Here is a 24,724-nt window from a genome sequence, read left to right on the forward strand (position 1 = left end):
AAGTTGTAGTGACATATTGGTGACATATGTACAAGGTTTCCTTTATAACATAAAAACGACCATTAGAAAGTATATATTGTGGGAACTGCGCTCTATACAATGATAAGGGCTGTTTTTTTTTTAATGGTTCGCTTTTTAAACTGTCAACGGCGTCTCGGACCTGTGCGCAATGTAGAGTCTCTTCAGGACCTGGGGGTGTTTAGGGACACCTGAAACAAGGGGAAGGATATTGTCAGTCAGGATCTGCGGTGTGTCAGCAGTGCTTGAAAATGGAAAGGTGTACGCATATTATTGCAATACCTGAAGGTGGGTCTGCGCAGCCTAGTGTAAGAGTTGTGCCACCGTGAGTGTAGTGAAGAAAAAGTACTCACACGGGACCCGGCGGGCGCTGTATGTGTGAGAAAATGAAGCATATTATTGTCAAATTGAGACGGAAAATAGGCTTACATGTCTTCGCTGGGGTCGCACAATGAGGAGGTGAACCAGTCCTAGGATGCTTGATTCCGGTCTAGGGAACACATGGCTTGGCAGTTCGGGCTGGACTGTTCCCATGAGGCACAGTGTCAAGACTGATTTGCATATGGCCATGTCTGAACTGGGGTGGCTTGGTGAGCAAAATAACGATGGATTAAACCCAGATCTGTGACTGGGGGTGAATGTTTTACCAATGTGCAACATTCCGTCCATCATCTTGTGTGTTTTGCTGTGCTTCCTATGTGGGAAGGATATGTCCTGACGTGGGTCCCGTGCTCACTACGCCACTGGAGTCAAGCTATCCTGGCTGATGACGGCTGATTGATCAGAAACTGGTCCTAGGATGCTTGATTCTGGTCGAGGGAAGACATGGCTTGGCAGTTCGGGCTGGACTGTTCCCATGAGGCACAGTGTCAAGACTGATTTGTATATGGCCATGTCTGAACTGGGGTGGCTTGGTGAGCAAAATATCGATGGATTAAACCCAGATCTGTGACTGGGGGGTGAATGTTTTCCCAATGTGCAAGATTCCGTCCATCATCTTGTGTGTTTTGTTATACAATGATAAGGCATTTGTTTTTTTCCTAGTCACGTCTGCCTGCATTTTCATTGTGCCTTTGGCGGGAAGAGACTCTTTGTCAATGAACCTAGCAGACAGACTCTCGCTGTTCTGCTGATTAGCGGTCCGGGTGCAGGCATATACCTACTTACGATCGTGTAAGGTAAGAGACCCCAGACAATGTCGGCTTGCCAATGATGCACAGTGTTCATGACACGCCCAGCACTCTGATGACATTGTGCTCCCTTCTATTTTAGTTATGTAAATATGAGCCCTGGGCAACCCGGAGCTGCTAGTCGCACAGCAAATGGGCAAAACGCCTCTGTAATTTCAATGGAATTTTATCACATATATTCAAATGTTCAAGTTAACATTTATTTTTCAAAGAATAGTATTTTTACTCCTAAGCAGTATACATCAAAACTATTTGTATGCGTTCTTGTTCGTCAAGCTTTTCATAGTCAAAACATATGGCATTTGAAAATATTATCACAACATATTTTCAATACAAATGAAATAGAAATAACGGTTCATCAATTATTGAAATTCAAAAAACAAAAACCCAATGCATTTCGGGTACATAGAGCACCCTTCTTCAGGGGATTAAACATGTACAAACAGAATTCAAAATTCAAAATTCACAGGTCCATGAGTGCTTTGGTTCTTTCAAATTGCTGATTCAACAGGATCTAAAAGACAACAACATGCCAAACTCTAATGAGTATTTCCATATGTACAAGGTATCATCTCGCAAAAAAACGTGCTGAAGTGAACACTGAGGGCAAGCAGCCAAAAGTACACGCCACCACAATACACCCGTGTTTTGTGAAACAATCAAAAAAATGAGATGTGAAAGTCAAAACTGGCCCTTTATGAAAGAGAAATTAAGAGAAAGGGTATTTACATTCTCTAGGATAAAAAACAAGCTCCTAGCCGTGCCATCTTAAAAAAACATGCTAGTGTCAGTATCACCTTTTTAATTACTGTGCTCAGCTGTTGACCCTTAATCCAAAAAATTACTGCCAAGTAAAAAAATTACGTACGGTCCTATGAACAACTTCTTATACTCTTGTTGCGAGTCCAACGTAAGTCTCCCTCTTTATACCAACACCTAAACGGTAAACAAGTACCAGTCTATTACCACTACCTTACGATATGCTGTAAGTCACAGCTTCACTCTTACTACGTGACAGGTCTTACCGTCACTTGTAAATGCGGGTCCACTCGGTGTTCATAGAAAGTTGCCCTGCAGCATTCTATTTAAAGAAAAACTCATGGTGAGTAGTTTGTTACGCGGCAACCTTGCCTAAAATCTATGTGATTTCTCCATTCACGCTCTAACCTGGCGCCTCCAACGTCGGCGTCCTGAATGGTTTCCCGGTGCGAGTCCGCCCTGCCTGTCACATGGTGCGGAACTCGCCCGGAGTTTGCTGCCTCATCAAACACAAAGAAGGGACTACCTCCACACAACTGTGATTCTCCTCATTACTTATGGCAGTCTTTTGGCTTACTGCCTTCTACATGCTAAAGACTATTACTACATTTATCAAGATAGTCTATCAACAATCCTGTCTACAATATTAGACAATAATTCTTGTTGCTAAATTACCGCCTCGTTCTTGAGTCAAATAAACAGTTCCAAGTCTGGCCTCGTGTGTATTATTATACTAAAGTATATAAACTCTAACCTAATATCAAAGATCCCCACTGTGCGCATACACTAAATATGAAAGTATCTAAAGTGACAAAATGAGTGTGCAAAGATTATTGAGTGTGGAAAGGATTAATAGGTATGGAGGAGATGCATATGAACAAAAAATTAAAAGGTTAGAAACACCTAACTGTTACAGACTCATCCATTGTGCTTTTAACTTAATCGTGTGCAAACAGAAATGAAAATTAGAAGAAAATAGGAAAGGTAAAAGAGGGGAGCATAAATAAATTTCAAGACTCAGTGTTCCTCCTTACAATCTGACATACGTTCTGTTATGTAATTTAAAGAAAACACACAAGTTCATAATGGTCATTTAAACCATTCGGATGAATTGTTCCTAAGAATTTTATCCAATGTGTTTCCCTTCTGGCTAGAAGTGTATGCAAATCCAATCCTGGGGTGCGCTCTATACATTCTAGGACTGTGTACCTTAGTTGAGGAATTGTATGATTAGCTTCTACCCAGTGTCTGGCCAATGGGGAAGTTGTGGTGCGATTCCTAATTCTGCTTTTATGCTCTACTATACGAGTCTTTATTTTACGACTTGTGCGTCCTACGTAAACTAGTCCGCAGGGACACTTGATCGCATATACAACTCCTTCTGTGTTGCAATCTGCATTATGTCTTAATTTGATACCCACCCCTGTTTGCGGGTGGGGAAATTGATCACCTGCGATAACGTTACCACATTGTCCGCAGTTATAACATTTCATCATACCCCTCTCTCTTTGTCGGGTGGTTCTTTTCTGAGGTTTCAAGAATTCCCTTAGATTCTTGGTTCTAGTATGTGCAAAAAGGGGACTACCATGAAAAACTGTTTTAAAATCAGGTTCATTTTCGATAAGTTCCCAGCGGTTCCTAATTGCTGTTTTGATTTGTGTTGCTTGCGTGGAATTCTTGAGAACAAATACCTCACGTTGCATGGGGATTTTTTCTTTAGGCGTTAAAAGTTCATCCCGTGTTTTTGTTGATGTGACCTGTGCAGCTTCACTAAGTATTTTCTCCGGGTAACCTCGCTCTTTGTATTGTTGTATCTGTCTTGCAATCTCTTCCTTACTCCGTGTGTCATCTGATGTTATTCTCTTGATTCGCATCATCTGCGAAATCGGAAGGTGTTTTTTCAGACTATATGGGTGAGCACTCGAGAAGAGCAGTGCATTATTCACATCAGTTGGCTTCCTGTATACGGACGTCGATAAGCCTGTAGGTGTTTTGCTCAATTCAATGTCCAGAAAATGAATCTTCTGTTTTTCAATATTGTGTGTAAATTGAATACGAGGGTTCCGTTCATTCAGTTTGCAAATACTCTCTTCCAATTCGTCTCTGGTACCTGTCCAGATGACTAAGATGTCATCTATGTACCTTAAGAAAACTGCTGCATGTTGTTTCCACATCTCATTTGAAAGTATATATTGTTCCTCGAAATGGGCCATGTAGGTATTAGCGTACGATGGGGCTCCGGGAAAACCCATCGCTGTTCCTGTGCGCTGTATAAAAAAGTTTTCCATCCAAACAAAATAGTTGTTGTAAAGTGCAAAATGTAGTAGTTCTAGTAGGAACACTGCTTTCTCATGATCAATTTCAGAATTTAACAATCGCCATTCTATTGCCTCCAGTCCTTCTTTGTGTGCGATAGAGGTGTATAGTGCGACTACATCAATTGTGCAGAGCCAGATGTCATTAGCAAAGAGATGTTTTTGGGATTCCAGTTTCAGTAAACAATCTGTAGTGTCTTTAACGTATGTCTTCCAGGATTGGACCAACGGTTGTAGGTAAAAGTCAAGATAGTATCCAAGAGATTCGTGGATGGATCCGCACCCTGCTACTATCGGTCGGAAAGGTGGTTTAGTTCTGTGCTTGTGCACCTTCGGTAGCATGTACAGGGTCGGAATCTTAGGTGCAGAGTTGAAAAGAAATTTCCTTGTATTTACATCTATGATGCCGGATTCTAAAGCTCTGGACAGAAACTCGTCCAGTATTCTCAGCAATTCATTTGTGGGGTCTTGTTCCAAAGGAAGGTAAGTATCCTTATCTTGAATATGTTCCATCACACTCTTGTTATAAAAGTCGGTGTCAAGCACCACTAGAGCTCCTCCTTTGTCTGCTGGATGAAATGTCACTGAGGAGTCTTGTCTCAGCTTATTCAGAGTGCGTCGTTCTTTTGGACTCAAGTTTTGGTGTTGTTTTGAACCATACTGTATCGATTCTAAATCCTTTTTGACCAGGGATTCAAAGATGTCAAGGGTCTTATGGGAGATGGGCGATAAAAATTTGCTTTTGGGTCTAAATTTCTTCTGTTCAAGCGTAAGGTCTTGTTGACTGGGATTGATTGTGAAAAACCACCTTAATCTTAATTTACGCATGAATTTGAAAAGGGCTACCTCCGTTTCTAATGCATTAGATGTGTAAGATGGGACAAAAGAGGTTCCTTTATTAAGTACCTTGATCTCTTCCGAAGTTAACTGTCTTGATGAGATGTTGATTACCAAGGAGTTCACTTCTTCACAGTGCGCTGCGGTCTGCCTTGTTCCTTGTGCGCCTTTGGTTTTTCCGCGCCTAGTGTTTCGTCTTGCTGTGTTGGCGTTTTGTCTGGTGGAATTCTGATCAAGGGGCCCTCCCCTAAAAAAGGTCCACTTCCTTTAGAGGTGGTGGCAGAAGTCTCCAAGTTTGGTGCTGTGAGATGTGTCAGGGTAGCAGGGGGCCTCTGCATCGTTAAGTCCTCATCTTGTACTATACTCTCCTCTGAGGATGCTGTATCTGGTTTTTTAAAGACCCTCTTCTGTGCATATTTTTCAGCCCAAGTATAGACCTCGTCCAACTTGTAATCTATCGTGTCCCTTCGGAACTTACGGATCTTCCTTTCATGTACCTCCTTTGCATGTATGTCAAGGTTCTTGTTTATCTTATCTAGTACTTGATTCCAATTCTCATTTTCCATCCTGCTGCTTATTTCATTTTTTAATTTGTTTATGTCAAAGCTTAATTCGCTTAACAGTGTCGATATCTCTTCTATAATAAGCAGAATTAAATCAAGCGAACATTTGTTCAAAATAGCGTTCCAACGGGCCATGAAGGATTTATTGTATTTAAAGAGCATTGGGCGTAGAGCCACCCTTAAGCCTCGAGGTATACGCTTGACTTTGTGATATTCGATCAACGTTGTTGCGTGTAATCTTTGATTCACTTCTTTTTTCATTAGATATTCTAGTTGTTTAAGTTGCTGCGTAGTAGTTCCTGTTGATGGTCCGTATTCCCTCACTTCCTTCACTAAAGCATAAATTATTTCCGCTTCTTCTGGTGAATAAACTTTTGTTTCTGCCTGATTCGTGGTCAAATTTGAAATGTCCTGCCAGGACATGATTATTCTTGGGTGCTAGTCCACTGGTTGGCACTGTGGGTATAAATTCTTTAGATAAGGTGGAACCGCACTCCTGTACTCAATAATAAGAGTGGGTTATGTGGATGCTAATAGTTTTCGCGTGCTTACTAGTGTGAGGGTTGTGTGCCAAACTCCCTCCTAAGTAACAGTTATGTAAATATGAGCCCTGGGCAACCCGGAGCTGCTAGTCGCACAGCAAATGGGCAAAACGCCTCTGTAATTTCAATGGAATTTTATCACATATATTCAAATGTTCAAGTTAACATTTATTTTTCAAAGAATAGTATTTTTACTCCTAAGCAGTATACATCAAAACTATTTGTATGCGTTCTTGTTCGTCAAGCTTTTCATAGTCAAAACATATGGCATTTGAAAATATTATCACAACATATTTTCAATACAAATGAAATAGAAATAACGGTTCATCAATTATTGAAATTCAAAAAACAAAAACCCATTTACAGTTGGACGAGGTCTATACTTGGGCTGAAAAATATGCACAGAAGAGGGTCTTTAAAAAACCAGATACAGCATCCTCAGAGGAGAGTATAGTACAAGATGAGGACTTAACGATGCAGAGGCCCCCTGCTACCCTGACACATCTCACAGCACCAAACTTGGAGACTTCTGCCACCACCTCTAAAGGAAGTGGACCTTTTTTAGGGGAGGGCCCCTTGATCAGAATTCCACCAGACAAAACGCCAACACAGCAAGACGAAACACTAGGCGCGGAAAAACCAAAGGCGCACAAGGAACAAGGCAGACCGCAGCGCACTGTGAAGAAGTGAACTCCTTGGTAATCAACATCTCATCAAGACAGTTAACTTCGGAAGAGATCAAGGTACTTAATAAAGGAACCTCTTTTGTCCCATCTTACACATCTAATGCATTAGAAACGGAGGTAGCCCTTTTCAAATTCATGCGTAAATTAAGATTAAGGTGGTTTTTCACAATCAATCCCAGTCAACAAGACCTTACGCTTGAACAGAAGAAATTTAGACCCAAAAGCAAATTTTTATCGCCCATCTCCCATAAGACCCTTGACATCTTTGAATCCCTGGTCAAAAAGGATTTAGAATCGATACAGTATGGTTCAAAACAACACCAAAACTTGAGTCCAAAAGAACGACGCACTCTGAATAAGCTGAGACAAGACTCCTCAGTGACATTTCATCCAGCAGACAAAGGAGGAGCTCTAGTGGTGCTTGACACCGACTTTTATAACAAGAGTGTGATGGAACATATTCAAGATAAGGATACTTACCTTCCTTTGGAACAAGACCCCACAAATGAATTGCTGAGAATACTGGACGAGTTTCTGTCCAGAGCTTTAGAATCCGGCATCATAGATGTAAATACAAGGAAATTTCTTTTCAACTCTGCACCTAAGATTCCGACCCTGTACATGCTACCGAAGGTGCACAAGCACAGAACTAAACCACCTTTCCGACCGATAGTAGCAGGGTGCGGATCCATCCACGAATCTCTTGGATACTATCTTGACTTTTACCTACAACCGTTGGTCCAATCCTGGAAGACATACGTTAAAGACACTACAGATTGTTTACTGAAACTGGAATCCCAAAAACATCTCTTTGCTAATGACATCTGGCTCTGCACAATTGATGTAGTCGCACTATACACCTCTATCGCACACAAAGAAGGACTGGAGGCAATAGAATGGCGATTGTTAAATTCTGAAATTGATCATGAGAAAGCAGTGTTCCTACTAGAACTACTACATTTTGCACTTTACAACAACTATTTTGTTTGGATGGAAAACTTTTTTATACAGCGCACAGGAACAGCGATGGGTTTTCCCGGAGCCCCATCGTACGCTAATACCTACATGGCCCATTTCGAGGAACAATATATACTTTCAAATGAGATGTGGAAACAACATGCAGCAGTTTTCTTAAGGTACATAGATGACATCTTAGTCATCTGGACAGGTACCAGAGACGAATTGGAAGAGAGTATTTGCAAACTGAATGAACGGAACCCTCGTATTCAATTTACACACAATATTGAAAAACAGAAGATTCATTTTCTGGACATTGAATTGAGCAAAACACCTACAGGCTTATCGACGTCCGTATACAGGAAGCCAACTGATGTGAATAATGCACTGCTCTTCTCGAGTGCTCACCCATATAGTCTGAAAAAACACCTTCCGATTTCGCAGATGATGCGAATCAAGAGAATAACATCAGATGACACACGGAGTAAGGAAGAGATTGCAAGACAGATACAACAATACAAAGAGCGAGGTTACCCGGAGAAAATACTTAGTGAAGCTGCACAGGTCACATCAACAAAAACACGGGATGAACTTTTAACGCCTAAAGAAAAAATCCCCATGCAACGTGAGGTATTTGTTCTCAAGAATTCCACGCAAGCAACACAAATCAAAACAGCAATTAGGAACCGCTGGGAACTTATCGAAAATGAACCTGATTTTAAAACAGTTTTTCATGGTAGTCCCCTTTTTGCACACACTAGAACCAAGAATCTAAGGGAATTCTTGAAACCTCAGAAAAGAACCACCCGACAAAGAGAGAGGGGTATGATGAAATGTTATAACTGCGGACAATGTGGTAACGTTATCGCAGGTGATCAATTTCCCCACCCGCAAACAGGGGTGGGTATCAAATTAAGACATAATGCAGATTGCAACACAGAAGGAGTTGTATATGCGATCAAGTGTCCCTGCGGACTAGTTTACGTAGGACGCACAAGTCGTAAAATAAAGACTCGTATAGTAGAGCATAAAAGCAGAATTAGGAATCGCACCACAACTTCCCCATTGGCCAGACACTGGGTAGAAGCTAATCATACAATTCCTCAACTAAGGTACACAGTCCTAGAATGTATAGAGCGCACCCCAGGATTGGATTTGCATACACTTCTAGCCAGAAGGGAAACACATTGGATAAAATTCTTAGGAACAATTCATCCGAATGGTTTAAATGACCATTATGAACTTGTGTGTTTTCTTTAAATTACATAACAGAACGTATGTCAGATTGTAAGGAGGAACACTGAGTCTTGAAATTTATTTATGCTCCCCTCTTTTACCTTTCCTATTTTCTTCTAATTTTCATTTCTGTTTGCACACGATTAAGTTAAAAGCACAATGGATGAGTCTGTAACAGTTAGGTGTTTCTAACCTTTTAATTTTTTGTTCATATGCATCTCCTCCATACCTATTAATCCTTTCCACACTCAATAATCTTTGCACACTCATTTTGTCACTTTAGATACTTTCATATTTAGTGTATGCGCACAGTGGGGATCTTTGATATTAGGTTAGAGTTTATATACTTTAGTATAATAATACACACAAGGCCAGACTTGGAACTGTTTATTTGACTCAAGAACGAGGCGGTAATTTAGCAACAAGAATTATTGTCTAATATTGTAGACAGGATTGTTGATAGACTATCTTGATAAATGTAGTAATAGTCTTTAGCATGTAGAAGGCAGTAAGCCAAAAGACTGCCATAAGTAATGAGGAGAATCACAGTTGTGTGGAGGTAGTCCCTTCTTTGTGTTTGATGAGGCAGCAAACTCCGGGCGAGTTCCGCACCATGTGACAGGCAGGGCGGACTCGCACCGGGAAACCATTCAGGACGCCGACGTTGGAGGCGCCAGGTTAGAGCGTGAATGGAGAAATCACATAGATTTTAGGCAAGGTTGCCGCGTAACAAACTACTCACCATGAGTTTTTCTTTAAATAGAATGCTGCAGGGCGACTTTCTATGAACACCGAGTGGACCCGCATTTACAAGTGACGGTAAGACCTGTCACGTAGTAAGAGTGAAGCTGTGACTTACAGCATATCGTAAGGTAGTGGTAATAGACTGGTACTTGTTTACCATTTAGGTGTTGGTATAAAGAGGGAGACTTACGTTGGACTCGCAACAAGAGTATAAGAAGTTGTTCATAGGACCGTACGTAATTTTTTTACTTGGCAGTAATTTTTTGGATTAAGGGTCAACAGCTGAGCACAGTAATTAAAAAGGTGATACTGACACTAGCATGTTTTTTTAAGATGGCACGGCTAGGAGCTTGTTTTTTATCCTAGAGAATGTAAATACCCTTTCTCTTAATTTCTCTTTCATAAAGGGCCAGTTTTGACTTTCACATCTCATTTTTTTGATTGTTTCACAAAACACGGGTGTATTGTGGTGGCGTGTACTTTTGGCTGCTTCCCCTCAGTGTTCACTTCAGCACGTTTTTTTGCGAGATGATACCTTGTACATATGGAAATACTCATTAGAGTTTGGCATGTTGTTGTCTTTTAGATCCTGTTGAATCAGCAATTTGAAAGAACCAAAGCACTCATGGACCTGTGAATTTTGAATTTTGAATTCTGTTTGTACATGTTTAATCCCCTGAAGAAGGGTGCTCTATGTACCCGAAATGCATTGGGTTTTTGTTTTTTGAATTTCAATAATTGATGAACCGTTATTTCTATTTCATTTGTATTGAAAATATGTTGTGATAATATTTTCAAATGCCATATGTTTTGACTATGAAAAGCTTGACGAACAAGAACGCATACAAATAGTTTTGATGTATACTGCTTAGGAGTAAAAATACTATTCTTTGAAAAATAAATGTTAACTTGAACATTTGAATATATGTGATAAAATTCCATTGAAATTACAGAGGCGTTTTGCCCATTTGCTGTGCGACTAGCAGCTCCGGGTTGCCCAGGGCTCATATTTACATAACTGTTACTTAGGAGGGAGTTTGGCACACAACCCTCACACTAGTAAGCACGCGAAAACTATTAGCATCCACATAACCCACTCTTATTATTGAGTACAGGAGTGCGGTTCCACCTTATCTAAAGAATTTATACCCTTCTATTTTAGACCATCAATCTAGGACGCAAGCTACATAATTACTGAAAATGAATAGCCACCCCTCATGCTACTAGGAACGATCGTGTTCCAGTACACACAAAGCCTATACCTCTAGCGCGTAACGCACCCATCTGGGTAAGTCTGTTTTACCATTTCTAAGCTTCCAACAGCTGCCTTTGAACAGCCATCTACTTAATGTACTACAACTCTGTATCTATAGTGCCCACGCTGAGACTACATAATCTGAAAAACCCTCATATTGGAATTTTACTGGAATGCTATTCGTTGATTTGCCAGCCTACTTCTACCCTCACATGGTGTAATTTTACCTCCTTATTGTGCGACCCCAGCGAAGACATTTAAGATTATTTTACGTCTTAATTTGACAATAATATGCTTCATTTTTTCACACATACAGCGCCCACCGGGTCCCGTGTGAGTACTTTTTCTTCACTACACTCACGGTGGCAGTACTCTTACACTAGGCTGCGCAGACCCACCTTCAGGTATTGTAATAATATGCGTACACCTTCCCGTTGCCAAGCACTGCTGACACACCGCAGTTCCTGACTGACAATATCCTTCCCCTTATTTCAGGTGTCCCTAAACACCCCGAGGTCCTGAAGAGACCCTACATTGCGCACAGGGTCGAGACGCCGTGGACAGTTTAAAAAGCGAACCATTAAAAAAAAAAACAGCCCTTATCATTGTATAAAGCGCAGTTCACACAATGTATACTTTCTAATGGTCGTTTTTATGTTATAAAGGAAACCTTGTACATATGTCACCAATATGTCACTACAACTTTAGTTTCCATTTTTTCACTGGGACACCATTCACTATTGCTTAATTATTATTTCAATACTCTGTATGCATTGTTCTCTTATAAAAAAGCTCTATAAATAATTGCTAATGAAATACAAAGACTACGTGTGTTCAGCTTGCTCTCTTTTTGACATCTTATTAACCCCTTTTATTGCCATTGCGCATTTGTATACTTGTGTCAAGTTGCCATTAGTTCATAGGAGCCGTTGTTTTTTGTTAACACTTTAACTTCCCTGGTTCCTAGTGAGTAGGGCGCCCTGGTTTTGGTTTTTAGAGCACGCTATGTCAGCATTTGTTTTTAAAAGGACACCACCGGTACTACAACTATCAGCTGATTTTAGAAAGAAGCATACTCGTGTCTGCTCTTAATCTCCTCTTACAGACTGTGCCAAGGACACTGCAAGACATTTACGAATCAGGGCTGTAGCTGCTACTTTTCTGCTTCTCAGTTGATTTGACAAGAGACACAACCATTATTTGTAAAAGGAACAAATATACATGCAAGGGCTACATCATTTAGTATTTCAGGCTAAGTTCTTGTGTGTACCACAATGTAGCCGCTCCCAGTGTGGTGTCGCTAGTGCAGTTTTTAGTTTGTGAGTGCAGGCATCTCACACAAAGTGAAGGATGGTCTCACACACCACCTGGTGTCATGCTTCATCATAGACCAGTTCTCACCCTCTAAAAACTTGGTTTGATAGAGTGCGGGCATACATCTGACGACAGGGGTGCACTTCTAAACTAAGTGGGAGCCATGGGGAAATTTTTTGAAATAAAAGGCCATTTAAGGTGTCAGCTTAAATTTAATAGTGCTGGCATCTATATGGTGGTTTAAAATAAGGTGATCGGTGTTAAGGTGATAAGGTGTTAAGGTGATAAGGTGATCTGTGCCCGTGTGTTTACTCGCATTGCCCAGAGCGTCCTATTGCCTTGTTGTTGTTGTATCCATTTTGTTGTGCCTGCAGCCCGTCCCTCCCCCTACGCTCCCGCCTCCCATCTCCCCCTCCCACCCACGAGTCTCCTGGACCGGCCAGGCTGGGAAACCCTGTGACCAGCCTGACTTCATGTGAAGCGGTCGCTCCACCCTTCCTCCTGACTACATAGCGCTGGAACCGGTATCGTAGCGCCGATCCCCCACCACTGCCACAGCCTAAATTTTAATTATACTTGTATCGCATTAGCACCCGCTCTGCTGCGTAGCGCTCCACAGTGCCCTGGGTATCTTAATTTGCTGAATTGCGAACGATCCGCATTGCCTGCCTATTCTGCATTTCAGTCTTGTGTCCGCCCCGCATTGCTTTTCATTAGCTCAGCATTTCAACTGTGCCCGTGTGTTTACTCGCATTGCCCACAGCGTCCTATTGCCTTGTTGTTGTTGTATCCATTTTGTTGTGCCTGCAGCCCGTCCCTCCCCCTACGCTCCCGCCTCCCAGCTCCCCCTCCCACCCACGAGTCTCCTGGACCGGCCAGGCTGGGAAACCCTGTGACCAGCCTGACTTCATGTGAAGCGGTCGCTCCACCCTTCCTCCTGACTACATAGCGCTGGAACCGGTATCGTAGCGCCGATCCCCCTTCACTGCCACAGCCTAAATTTTAATTATACTTGTATCGCATTAGCACCCGCTCTGCTGCGTAGCGCTCCACAGTGCCCTGGGTATCTTAATTTGCTGAATTGCGAACGATCCGCATTGCCTGCCTATTCTGCATTTCAGTCTTGTGTCCGCCCCGCATTGCTTTTCATTAGCTCAGCATTTCAACTGTGCCCGTGTGTTTACTCGCATTGCCCACAGCGTCCTATTGCCTTGTTGTTGTTGTATCCATTTTGTTGTGCCTGCAGCCCGTCCCTCCCCCTACGCTCCCGCCTCCCAGCTCCCCCTCCCACGCTCCGCCCCCCTCCTCGTCCCCATTTATGTCAGATGCACCCACGCGCAGCGTTTACGCGCAGCTATCGCGCCCCATGCACGCCGAAGGTGCGCCAAAGGTAAGCCCGTCTACGCCCGTCCACGCCAAGCCCGCGCCCAGCGCCAGACCCCCTGGTCCCCGCACCACCCACCCCACCCGCATGACATACGACACCTCCACCCTCCTAGCCCTAAACCCCAGCCGCCTCCCCAACTGCGCCCAAGCCGCTCCTGGACACACCCATGGACCCTTCACATGCTACTCCTGCAAGTATGACGGCACTAAGACCAACTCCTCATCCACTAACACCAAACAGATTCCTGACACCAACCACCTAAAGTGCATCCTGCTCAACACCCGCTCGATCCTCAGACACTCCATCGACCTTTGGAATCTTCTAGACACCATCTCCCCGGACGTCGCCTTCCTAACAGAAACATGGATGAACGCCTCCTCAGCCCCAGACATCACCATTGCCATCCCGGAAGGCTACAAGATCATCCGAAAAGTCCGCACCCACCATACAGGAGGAGGCATCGCTATCGTCCACAAGAATTCCATCCGCATCTCAACCAGCTCAGACGTCAACCTCGCTAGCGCCGAGCACCTTCACTTCCAAATCCACACCGACCCCAAGACCACACTCAGAGGCACCCTCCTCTACAGGCCACCAGGACCCCGGGCACAATTCAGTGAAGACATCACTGACTTTATCACCCCACACGCCCTCCCCTCCGAGGACTACATTCTATTGGGAGACCTCAATTTTCACCTGGAAAAGAGCAACGACAGCAACGCCACCACCCTTCTGGACAATCTCGCCAACCTCGGACTCAAACAACTTGTTAATACCCCCACTCACTACGCAGGTCACACTCTTGACCCTATCTTCACCTCCAGCAAACATATCTCCTTCAGTCACACCACAGTTCTCCATTGGACGGACCACAGCTGCGTTCACTTTATCTACAAAAAGACCACAACCCACAACCTTCCTCAACCTACTCTGCGAAGAAACTGGAACAAAATCACCATCGACCAGATCTCCTCATCGCTTCTGCAAAACCCCCCCACCCACTCCTCGAACCCCAACCAAGCAGCCATTAACCTCACTCAATGGCTAACCAACAGCCCCGACAACCTAGCACCTTTGAAAAAACGTCAAATCAAACTAGGCAGCAAAAACGCATCCTGGTACAACGATGATCTTAAGAAATCCAAGAAACTCTGTCGCTCCCTTGACAAGGCCTGGAAAAAAGACCCAAACACCTGCACCAGGGACACCTTCAAAAACGCCACCCGCATACACCACCAACTGATCCGGACTGCAAAGAAAGCCGCATTCAAAGATCGACTAGACAACAACGCCCACAATAGCAAGGAGTTATTCAACATCGTCAAAGAGTTTACCAACCCCACTGCCAACTCCAACGACATCACTCCCTCTCAAACCCTTTGCGACTCCCTAGCTTCGTTCTTCCACGACAAAATCACAGACATCCACAACAGCTTCGACAACCAACCCGGAGACCAACCCACACAACCTTCTGCTGCAACCTCACCCCCCTTGAACATCCTTAAAAACTGGAACACAATCTCCACTGAGGACACCACCTGACTGATGAACTCCATCCACTCAGGATCCCCCACAGACCCATGCCCTCACCACATCTTCAACAAAGCAGACTCCATCATAGCACCACACCTCTGAGACGTCATCAACTGCTCCCTCAACTCCGCCACCTTCCCGGAAAGCTGGAAACACGCCGAACTCAGCGCCCTTCTGAAAAAACCCACAGCTGACCCCACCGAACTCAAAAACTACCGCCCCATCTCGCTCCTTCCATTCCCGGCCAAAGTCATCGAGAAAGCTGTCAACAACCAGCTCGCTGCCTTCCTCGAAACCAACAAATCCCTTGACTCCTCACAGTCTGGCTTCCGAGCCAAACACAGCACTGAGACCGCACTCATCGCTGCAACAGACGACATTCGAACTCTACTGGACAATGGAGACACAGTCGCCCTCCTCCTCCTCGACCTCTCCGCAGCCTTCGACACAGTCTGTCATAGCACCCTACTACAACGCCTCAGAAACATCGGAATCCAAGGAAAAGCACTGGAATGGATCACCTCGTTCCTTGCCGGAAGAACTCAGAGTCCGCCTCCCACCATTCAAATCAGAGGCCACCGAAGTCATTTGCAGCGTACCACAAGGATCTTCACTCAGCCCCACCCTCTTCAACGTATACATGAGCCCCCTCGCGGTTATCGCACGCCAACACAACCTCAACATCATCTCCTACGCTGATGACACTCAACTGATCCTCTCACTCACTAAAGACCCTAACACCGCAAAAACCAACCTACATGAAGGAATGAAAGAAGTAGCCGAGTGGATGAAGCACAGCCGTCTGAAACTGAATTCAGACAAAACAGAAGTCCTTATCTTAGGTACCTCCCCCTCCGCCTGGGACGACTCTTGGTGGCCAGAGGCCCTTGGAAAAGCACCCATCCCGACGGACCACACACGGAACCTGGGCGTCATCCTGGACTCCTCAGTGTCGATGACCAGACAGGTCAACGCCGTTTCTTCGTCTTGCTTCAACATTCTTCGCATGCTCAAAAAAACATTCCGCTGGATCCCCACCGAAACTAGAAAAACGGTCACCCACGCACTGGTTACAAGCCGCCTGGACTACGGAAACACCCTATACGCCGGTACCACCGCAAAACTTCAGAAAAAACTCCAACGCATCCAGAACGCATCAGCCAGACTCATACTAGACATCCCACGTAAAGACCACATTTCTGGTCACCTGAAAGACCTCCACTGGCTCCCGGTCAATAAGAGGATTACATTCCGCCTCCTAACCCACGCACACAAAGCACTTTACGAACTTGGACCCGAATGCCTCAACACACGACTTTCCTTCTACACCCCCCCCCCCGCAAACTACGCTTCTCCAATCAAGCCCTTGCTACTGTACCTCGCATCAACAAAACCACCATGGGAGGAAGATCCTTCTCCTACCTAGCAGCTAAAACCTGGAACTCACTTCCCATTCACCTTCGCCTTACTCAGAACCACCTAGCATTCAGAAAGCAACTTAAAACCTGGATATTCGACAAATAATTCCCCACCCTTCTTCAAGCGCCTTGAGACCCTCTGGGTATGTAGCGCGCTATATAAATTCCTTGACTTGACTTGACTTGACTTGTACTGGGGATATTAAATTACTGCTGCACTTTTAGCCACTCACGATAGAACAATGGTGATTGTGGCTTACTCTGTTTTTCGTTGTATGTGTCATAAGCTATATGACAGTAAATATGTTTTTTAATATGTTTTTCTTTCAGGATTTTAGAATTTAGCCATTTCACAGTGGAGTGTGATCTTCATCACCCCACTGAGTGGATTCCTCTCACCATAGTGTGGTACGAGTGGAGCCTGTACTTTCTTTCACGGTCCTGATGAATGCCACGGACCCAACCGGGCCTTTAGGCGAAACATGTTGACCTCATTCATAGTGGTGGGGGGACATTAATATCCCCATTACACCGATCACCTTATTTTAAACCAACATATAGATAGATGCCAGCACTATTAAATTTAAGCTGACAGCTTTAATGGCCTTTTAATTCACATTTTTTTCCCAATGGGCCCCCGCTTAGTTTAGAAATGCATCGTCAGGTGTATGCTCGCCCTCTATCAAACCAAGTTTTTAGAGGGTGAGGACTGGTCTATGATGAAACATGACATCAGCCCCTAAATTTTAAGATATATTTGGTTTGTAGTTGGAGATGGTTATGTCAGTGCTGCTGGGTCTGCAGGTTACTATTCCATTGTAAATGTAAATGTAAATGTAAATGTAAATGTAAATGTACAGGAATTTATATAGCGCAAATCACCAAGCGGTCTCTAAGCGCTTGCTTAGGGAACCCGTCCTGGTATTCCCCTGTGAGATAACCCCGGCAGGGTATCCGCAAGGTGAAAGCCAGGCATCCCGCCGCGAGGGGCCGTTGTGGAGATTAAGCAAGCTATTGCCCAGAGTCGCAGAGTGTGAACCCGTGAATCGAGTAGGCACCGGAGCGAGAATTGTCGAGTCCATGGACATTTTTAGGACTTAAGACCCCGCCGAGCCGGGAATTGAACCCTGGTCCCGGGCTGACCTCTGCTTCCAGGTCTGCCTCCTCTAACCAGTGAGCCACACTTCTCCATTGTAGTATGCTCTTGGGTCTTGTATGGTCCTCACTGTCTGTGGTGTCATTGTGGTTAGTTGTTGCTTAGATTTATACCTTCTCTCACTAGTGCAGGGTCAAGACTGATTTGCATATGGCTGGGTCCAAACTGAAAGGCATGGTGAGCAAAAAATGATGGCTTATGGCCCAGATCTCTGTACTGGGGTGAATATATGACATTGTTCTGCATTCTGTCCATCAATTGTTGTTTTTGCATTTGTCACCCTGAGTGGCACGGGTATGCCCAGACGTGGGTCCTGTGCTCTCCATGCCACTGGAGTCAAGCTATCCTGGTTGATAAGGGCTGAAAGCCCGAAACCAGTCCTAGGATGTTTGTTTCCAGTCCAGGCAGGACCTGGCCTGGCAGTTTGGGCTGGACTGTTCCCATTGGGTGCAAGGTCAAGACTGATTTGCATATGGCTGGGTCCAAACTGAGCAAACAAATGATGGCATAATGCCCAGATCTCTGTACTGGGGTGAATGTATGACATTTTTCTGCATTCTGACCATCAATTGTTTTTTGCAGCTATTTTATGAGTAGCATTACTTGGACTTTTAAGTTGAGTTGGGAGAAGTCGGTAGTTAGCAATAGATTTTCTAGGTGATAGTTTTAGTTGCACTGTATGCACCGGTCAGAAGGTGCTTCGTTCCCATAAAGTACTAGACATTTCTGTAAGTATTCTGAGTTTTGTTTGATGATCTCTCAGCTCTCAATTTCTGGTTCACTGGCAGATTCTTTTTGTATTATGTTTTAATGATCTTTAAATACAAACAGCAAACATAGTCTGAAGTGGGTGATCTATGAACCCGTCAAGTCATCAGTTATAGCCTAACACATACTTACAAAATGTAATAGTTCTAAATCAGATACACTAATTGTCTGCTAGGGTACTCTATAGAAAGACTGACAACTATATAATCAAGCTCTGTTGTGGTTCAGGAAGGCAACATTTCCTATGCATACATCACCTTTGACAGCATTTTGTATCCTCATCCCAGGTACTGATTAAGTTTAGGGTCATTTTCTGCGCGATCATTGATTTTCATTGCAACACTATTCTTTCCTAAGCTATGAACATGATGAAATAAAATGTATTGGTCTTGCTGTACCATAGGACTTAAGTCACACAGGGGTGTGGAATTTAATAAAATATCTACTTGTCCATGGGGCAGGTTGCTTCATAAATCTACTTGTCCTGTAACAAAATCCACTTGTCCCTTTGGTGCCATGTAGTACAGGGACAAATTATGGCAGCAATCTCATTATATAAGAGCTCTGATATAGCCTCTCTGATTATGCCAGGGCTCCTACCATAGTTCTGTTTGATGTTTGAATGCTTGCAATCCCCTTATGTTGCCACATTTCTGCAGATCTATTTACTGGGGTTGAAGGTAGTGGTAAGCAATAGTTACAGGGTTAGAATACCCTTTTGAGTCTGTGCAAACCTACTAACTTGTACGTTTGAAAGCTTTTCAACAGGTTTTCTCTTATCTTTTCCCATACTGAGAAATGTTGGAAACTTACTCCTAACGGTGGCCGATGTAAACCTTCTTCCAGAGTTGTGGAAAAAAGTGGTTGGAGGGAACTTGCAAAACACTCAGATTTTCACATGATCAAATCTACACATGCACATTTGCTCACGCTAAAATAAAGTTCACAAATATTTACTATTTCTTGTCCTACTTCTGTAAATTTTTTGGAATCAAGGAAAGCTGCATGGCTGCACTTAATACAAGGACATATACCATGGGTGCACTTTTGAAACTTTCTTTAATAATTGGTCTCCATCAGTTTTCTGGCATTGACCATTACCTTTTGTGTTTATTAAAATTCTGTTTCTCTCTCTCTCTCTCTGCATCGGCTGGCTTCACTGTGAGTGACATCATTCTGCTCTTTCACAAGGAGCATATCGGCACACTAAGTAGTTTTGTTCAGTGCCAGTACTTACTGTGGCAGTGTGTGCTTTTTGAGACCACATTTTATTTGTTGCTTTTGCCAATGTGTGTTATAATGGTGAGGGCCCGGCAACCCCACACCAATAAGGTTGTACAAAAACCATGCTAAAACAAGTCACACATTGACAAAACTAATTGAGTGGGGCGATATGCCTTCCGTCTAGTTTGCGTTCTGTAATCCTGGCGCAAGGTATTTTAGTGATATTTACTTTCTAAAGCAAATCAGGATTTTCATTGAAAGGTTGGGCAAAGGGATGAAAAGTAGCACTATGTGCTACTTTGCATCAAGGGGTCATTCCATAGGTGAATAATGGGTGTTTTCCTGCATCCACCCATGAGTATTGATGCACATACGTCTCTATTAGCAGTTTTAGAAAATGATTTAAACCAAAACATCATGCTTCCTTGAAGCAGGTGTGACGGAGGAGAAACATTTCAGATTGTCCATACTTTTCAAACTTTGCATGTGTGCAGAGTTATACAGCAGACATACAAAGTGGGTAAAATAGTAAAACATAGTTTTTAACCAATTCTTGATAGAATGCACACCCTCATGCACCATGGTGCACAAGTGTGTGTTGGGGAATGGCAGCCTCAAATGCACCAGCGCTGGGTGGGAGGAAAAGTAGCGCCATATCATGGTAGAAATAACACCGTTTTTTTCACACTCCCCTTGACGCGATGCAGTGCTGCATTTTTGGTGCTGCTTCGCGTTAAAAGTTTGCACATTTCTCCCTTAGGTTGTAGTTTTCAGACTCTTCCAGATATATTCTTCAAGCCAATTGGAAAGGCGTACGTTGACAGCACATTTATAAGTTGAAATATATGGTATGCCATCTTTATCCGTTGCATATTTATGCACATCTAGGAGGTCAGCTTGCCATTGATGATTAAGGACCCGATTTATAATTTGGCGGAGGGGTTTTTACTCCCTCAGGGCAACAGAGTAAATTACTGCTTCCCCACTATCAAAATTTAGAAATGACCACCAAGCATGTGGTGATTTTTAGGCATTGGCAAGAACTGAAGTTACAGCAGATCCTGTCAATGCTTTTTTAAGTTTTATGCATGGTTCCATCAAAATTACAGAGTCATCCGTCAAACTTATGTTTTTATTTTCAAAGAAAATTCTTTATTGAAAATATAATTATTTTTTTAAATGTGTAAAAATGCATACAACAGTTTTCACTGCCCCTTACCGCAAGGGTTTTTCTATTGTGATGGGCAGTGAAAACTGACCTGTATGTATGGGGTGACATACAGGTCAACCGCCCACAGTCCTTACTCGATCAGGCCATCAGAGGGGTGTAACCATGCCGGAGATGGAGTGGTCTCCACTGCAGTTACATCAATGGACCTCCTACATTTAAATCAGGCAGACGGACCATTATCTTGGCCATAAGCATATCTTTAGCCTCAAGATATAAATCAGTACCTTAGTCCAGTGAAGAGTGTAGAATTCCTTTGACAGCATTTGCATGCACTGTTACCTAATGTATGAGCATCTTCTCCTGAGAAACGATTCCACTTCTTGTTTTTTGTTGTTGTAAATTTAGCTTTCTTTGTAAACTGCGTCTACCCCTCCAAAAGTACTAATCCACAAGGGGTTGTAATAAACTCCTTGGAAAAGCTTCTGCATCCTTTCATTTCTTGAATACAAAAAATTCCCAATATCCTAAATCATCAGTCTGTCTTAATTTAATTTTTTGTGGTATCAGGATATTAAGATGCTGTGATATTTTCTATTATGCATGGTTGCTTATGTTACTATTCAGATGAACTCCGGCACATACAGGGCCGATCATTTTGGAGCAGGATAAAAGCTGATTTCCATAAGAATTATTATTGTCTATAGTGGCACAGTGAGCTAAAAAGATAGACTGGATTGCTTTCTAGAGTAATAACCAGTGGCTGGAATTTATTCGTGTTAATTTTTTAACATTTCATCTGAGACATAGTGTACACTGAGCTGCTTATAGATTTTGATATTACACGTTTTCTTGTATCCACAGATAGGAGATTCCTGAACACATAATACGACAAAGAGTAATGAAGAAAGTATGACAATACTTGAAAGGTATCTAATACACAAGAAGAACAAGAAATGATGCCAAATAGTAATTAGAAAAAGAACAAATCAGTAGGAGACAGAGAATCACGTACACAAAAGACAAAGCCTGCAAGAACATCAAGTGCAATCCGGCTGCTTCAAGAGGCTGATGACATCCATGCTGCTGGACTCAAAAGATTAACATAAATTAAAATCACAAAAATTAAACTGGCAGAACAGATCCAGTATTAAATTATGCTAGATACCATCCTTTATCTTAGATAATTATTAGGTAATTACAACTATGCTAGCCTCTCTAACATGAAAATATAAAGACTGTGATGTTAGTCCACCATAAACACTGTTTGGCTGACCCCTACAATCCGTTCATTATTCTAGAATATAAAGACTTGGTAATGAGGTTTTTTCTTTGTGTATTTTATAAATATTCTCCTAAAAATATATTATTTAGATAAGCTGTGAGTCTGCAGTTCTACTTGAAAAGTACTTAACGCAGGTTGAAGAGACAGCTCCTTATAGGAAGGCCATGCATATGTTATCAGTCGTACAAGAATTCCAGTAACTATTTAACATTATTATTAAGAACACACACCCTTCAAATACTACACATATCTAGTGAATATTAAAATATAGTTAGTGGTTCAGGAACCACTATGGTCAGTCAGCAAACTCATGGCATAATATGATTTATGCCAAAATATAGCCAACACTTAGACTCTAAACCCCAAAGTAAAACACAAACAATAGAAGACAAGCTTTAGGTTCTGCTCAGTGCTAAAGTAACGTCACCAACAATGCACAGGGTGAATCCCATAAGGACACCGTTAATGTGGCAATAGTGTTCATCAGCAATTCACAACTAAGAGTTCATTAATAAAGAGAAGAAACAACATAAAGGTTCTGTGTTTGTGAGAAAATATTTAAACATTCATCATTACTACACTGACACCAGTAACAACTCGACAGAAAATTCATTTTGGTGTAATGAATGTAAGATGACCTTTAATGAGTCATCGACTCTGTGGAGCAAATATTGCATGCATAAACCAGAAAATACAGACACACGTAGTGAAAATGGAATGTGCTTTACTCACACAGCAAACCTAAAGATCCATCAGCACTCACTCACAAGAGAAAAACCATACACATGCAGTGAATGTGGCGAGGGGTATACTTGTGCATCAGCGCTAACCATCCATCTGCGACGGCACACAGGAGAAAAGCCAGACACATGCCAAGAATGTGGAAAGAGCTTTAGTACATCCTCAAGTCTAAAGCGCCACTACCTAACACACACAGGAGAAAAACCATACCCATGCAGTGAATGTGGAAAGAGGTTTACTGAAGCATCACTCTTAGCAATTCATGTGCGATGGCATACCGGAGAAAAACCATACACTTGCAGTGAATGTGGAAAGAGCTTTCGTACATCTGCAAATCTAAAGAGCCACCAGCTAACACACACCAGGGAAAAACCATACACATGCAGTGCATGTGGAAAGAGTTTTACTGAAGCATCAACTGTAAGGAGACACCAGCTAATTCACACAGGGGAAAAACCTTACATTTGCAGTGAATGTGGAAAGAGCTTTAGTAGCTCTGCACATCTAAAGAGACACCAGCTAACACACACTGGGGAAAAACCATTCACATGCAGTGAATGTGGAAAGAGCTTCCCTCAGACATCAGCCCTAACCATCCATCTGCGAAGGCATACAGGAGAAAAACCATACACATGCAGTGAATGTGGAAAGAGCTTTATTATTGCATCCGCCCTAAACATCCATCTGCGACGGCATACAGGAGAAAGACCATGCACATGCAGCGAATGTGGAAAGAGCTTTACTGACGCATCAGCTTTAAAGATCCACAAGAGAATACACACAGGAGAAAAACCTTACACTTGCAGTGAATGTGGAAAGAGCTTTACTGGTGCATCAGCTTTAAAGATCCACAAGAGAATACACACAGGAGAAAAACCTTACACTTGCAGTGAATGTGGAAAGAGCTTTATTACCCTCCAACAGCTAACGAGCCACCAGTTAACACACACAAAGAAAAAAACATACTCATGAAGGGAATGTGGAATAAGCTTTACTCATTAATCAACTAAAAATTTCCATTAGCGCTTGCACGCAAGAAAACCCATACACATGGAGTGAATCTGAAAATTTCTTCACTTGAGTGTCAATCCTAACCATCCATCTGCAAAGGTATGTAGCAGAGAAACCATGCACTTGCAGTGAATGTGAATGTGGAAAGAATATTGTAAATCCATGCATCAAAAGAGCCACCATCTAACACGCAGGGGATATAAACCTACAAATGTAGAGAAGGTGGAAAGAGATACAAGCCCCAGGCCTAACCATCCATCTGCGATGGCATAGAGAAGAAAAGGCATAGACCTGCAGTGAATGTTGAAAGAGCTTAAGTAAATCCATACATCTTATGAGTCAGCAGCCAACAAAAAATGGAAAAAAACACACATGCAGTGGAAATGGAAAGAGCTTTACTCAAGCATAAGTCCTAACTATCTATCTGTGAAGGCATTCAGAAAAATATAGTTAATGAGGGAAGAACTTGCATGATTTATTATGCCTAGTGGTCAATTAGTGAACACACAAAGTGTAAATAACATCCTGTTGTAATGAGTGTGGGAAAAGCTTCCATGTATGTTTTTTCCATCTATATATGCATTGGTAAGTTTACACACAGAAATCTCATACAGAAG

Source organism: Lissotriton helveticus, chromosome 8 (assembly GCF_964261635.1).
Source record: "Lissotriton helveticus chromosome 8, aLisHel1.1, whole genome shotgun sequence".
NCBI classification, from domain to species: Eukaryota; Metazoa; Chordata; class Amphibia; order Caudata; family Salamandridae; genus Lissotriton; species Lissotriton helveticus.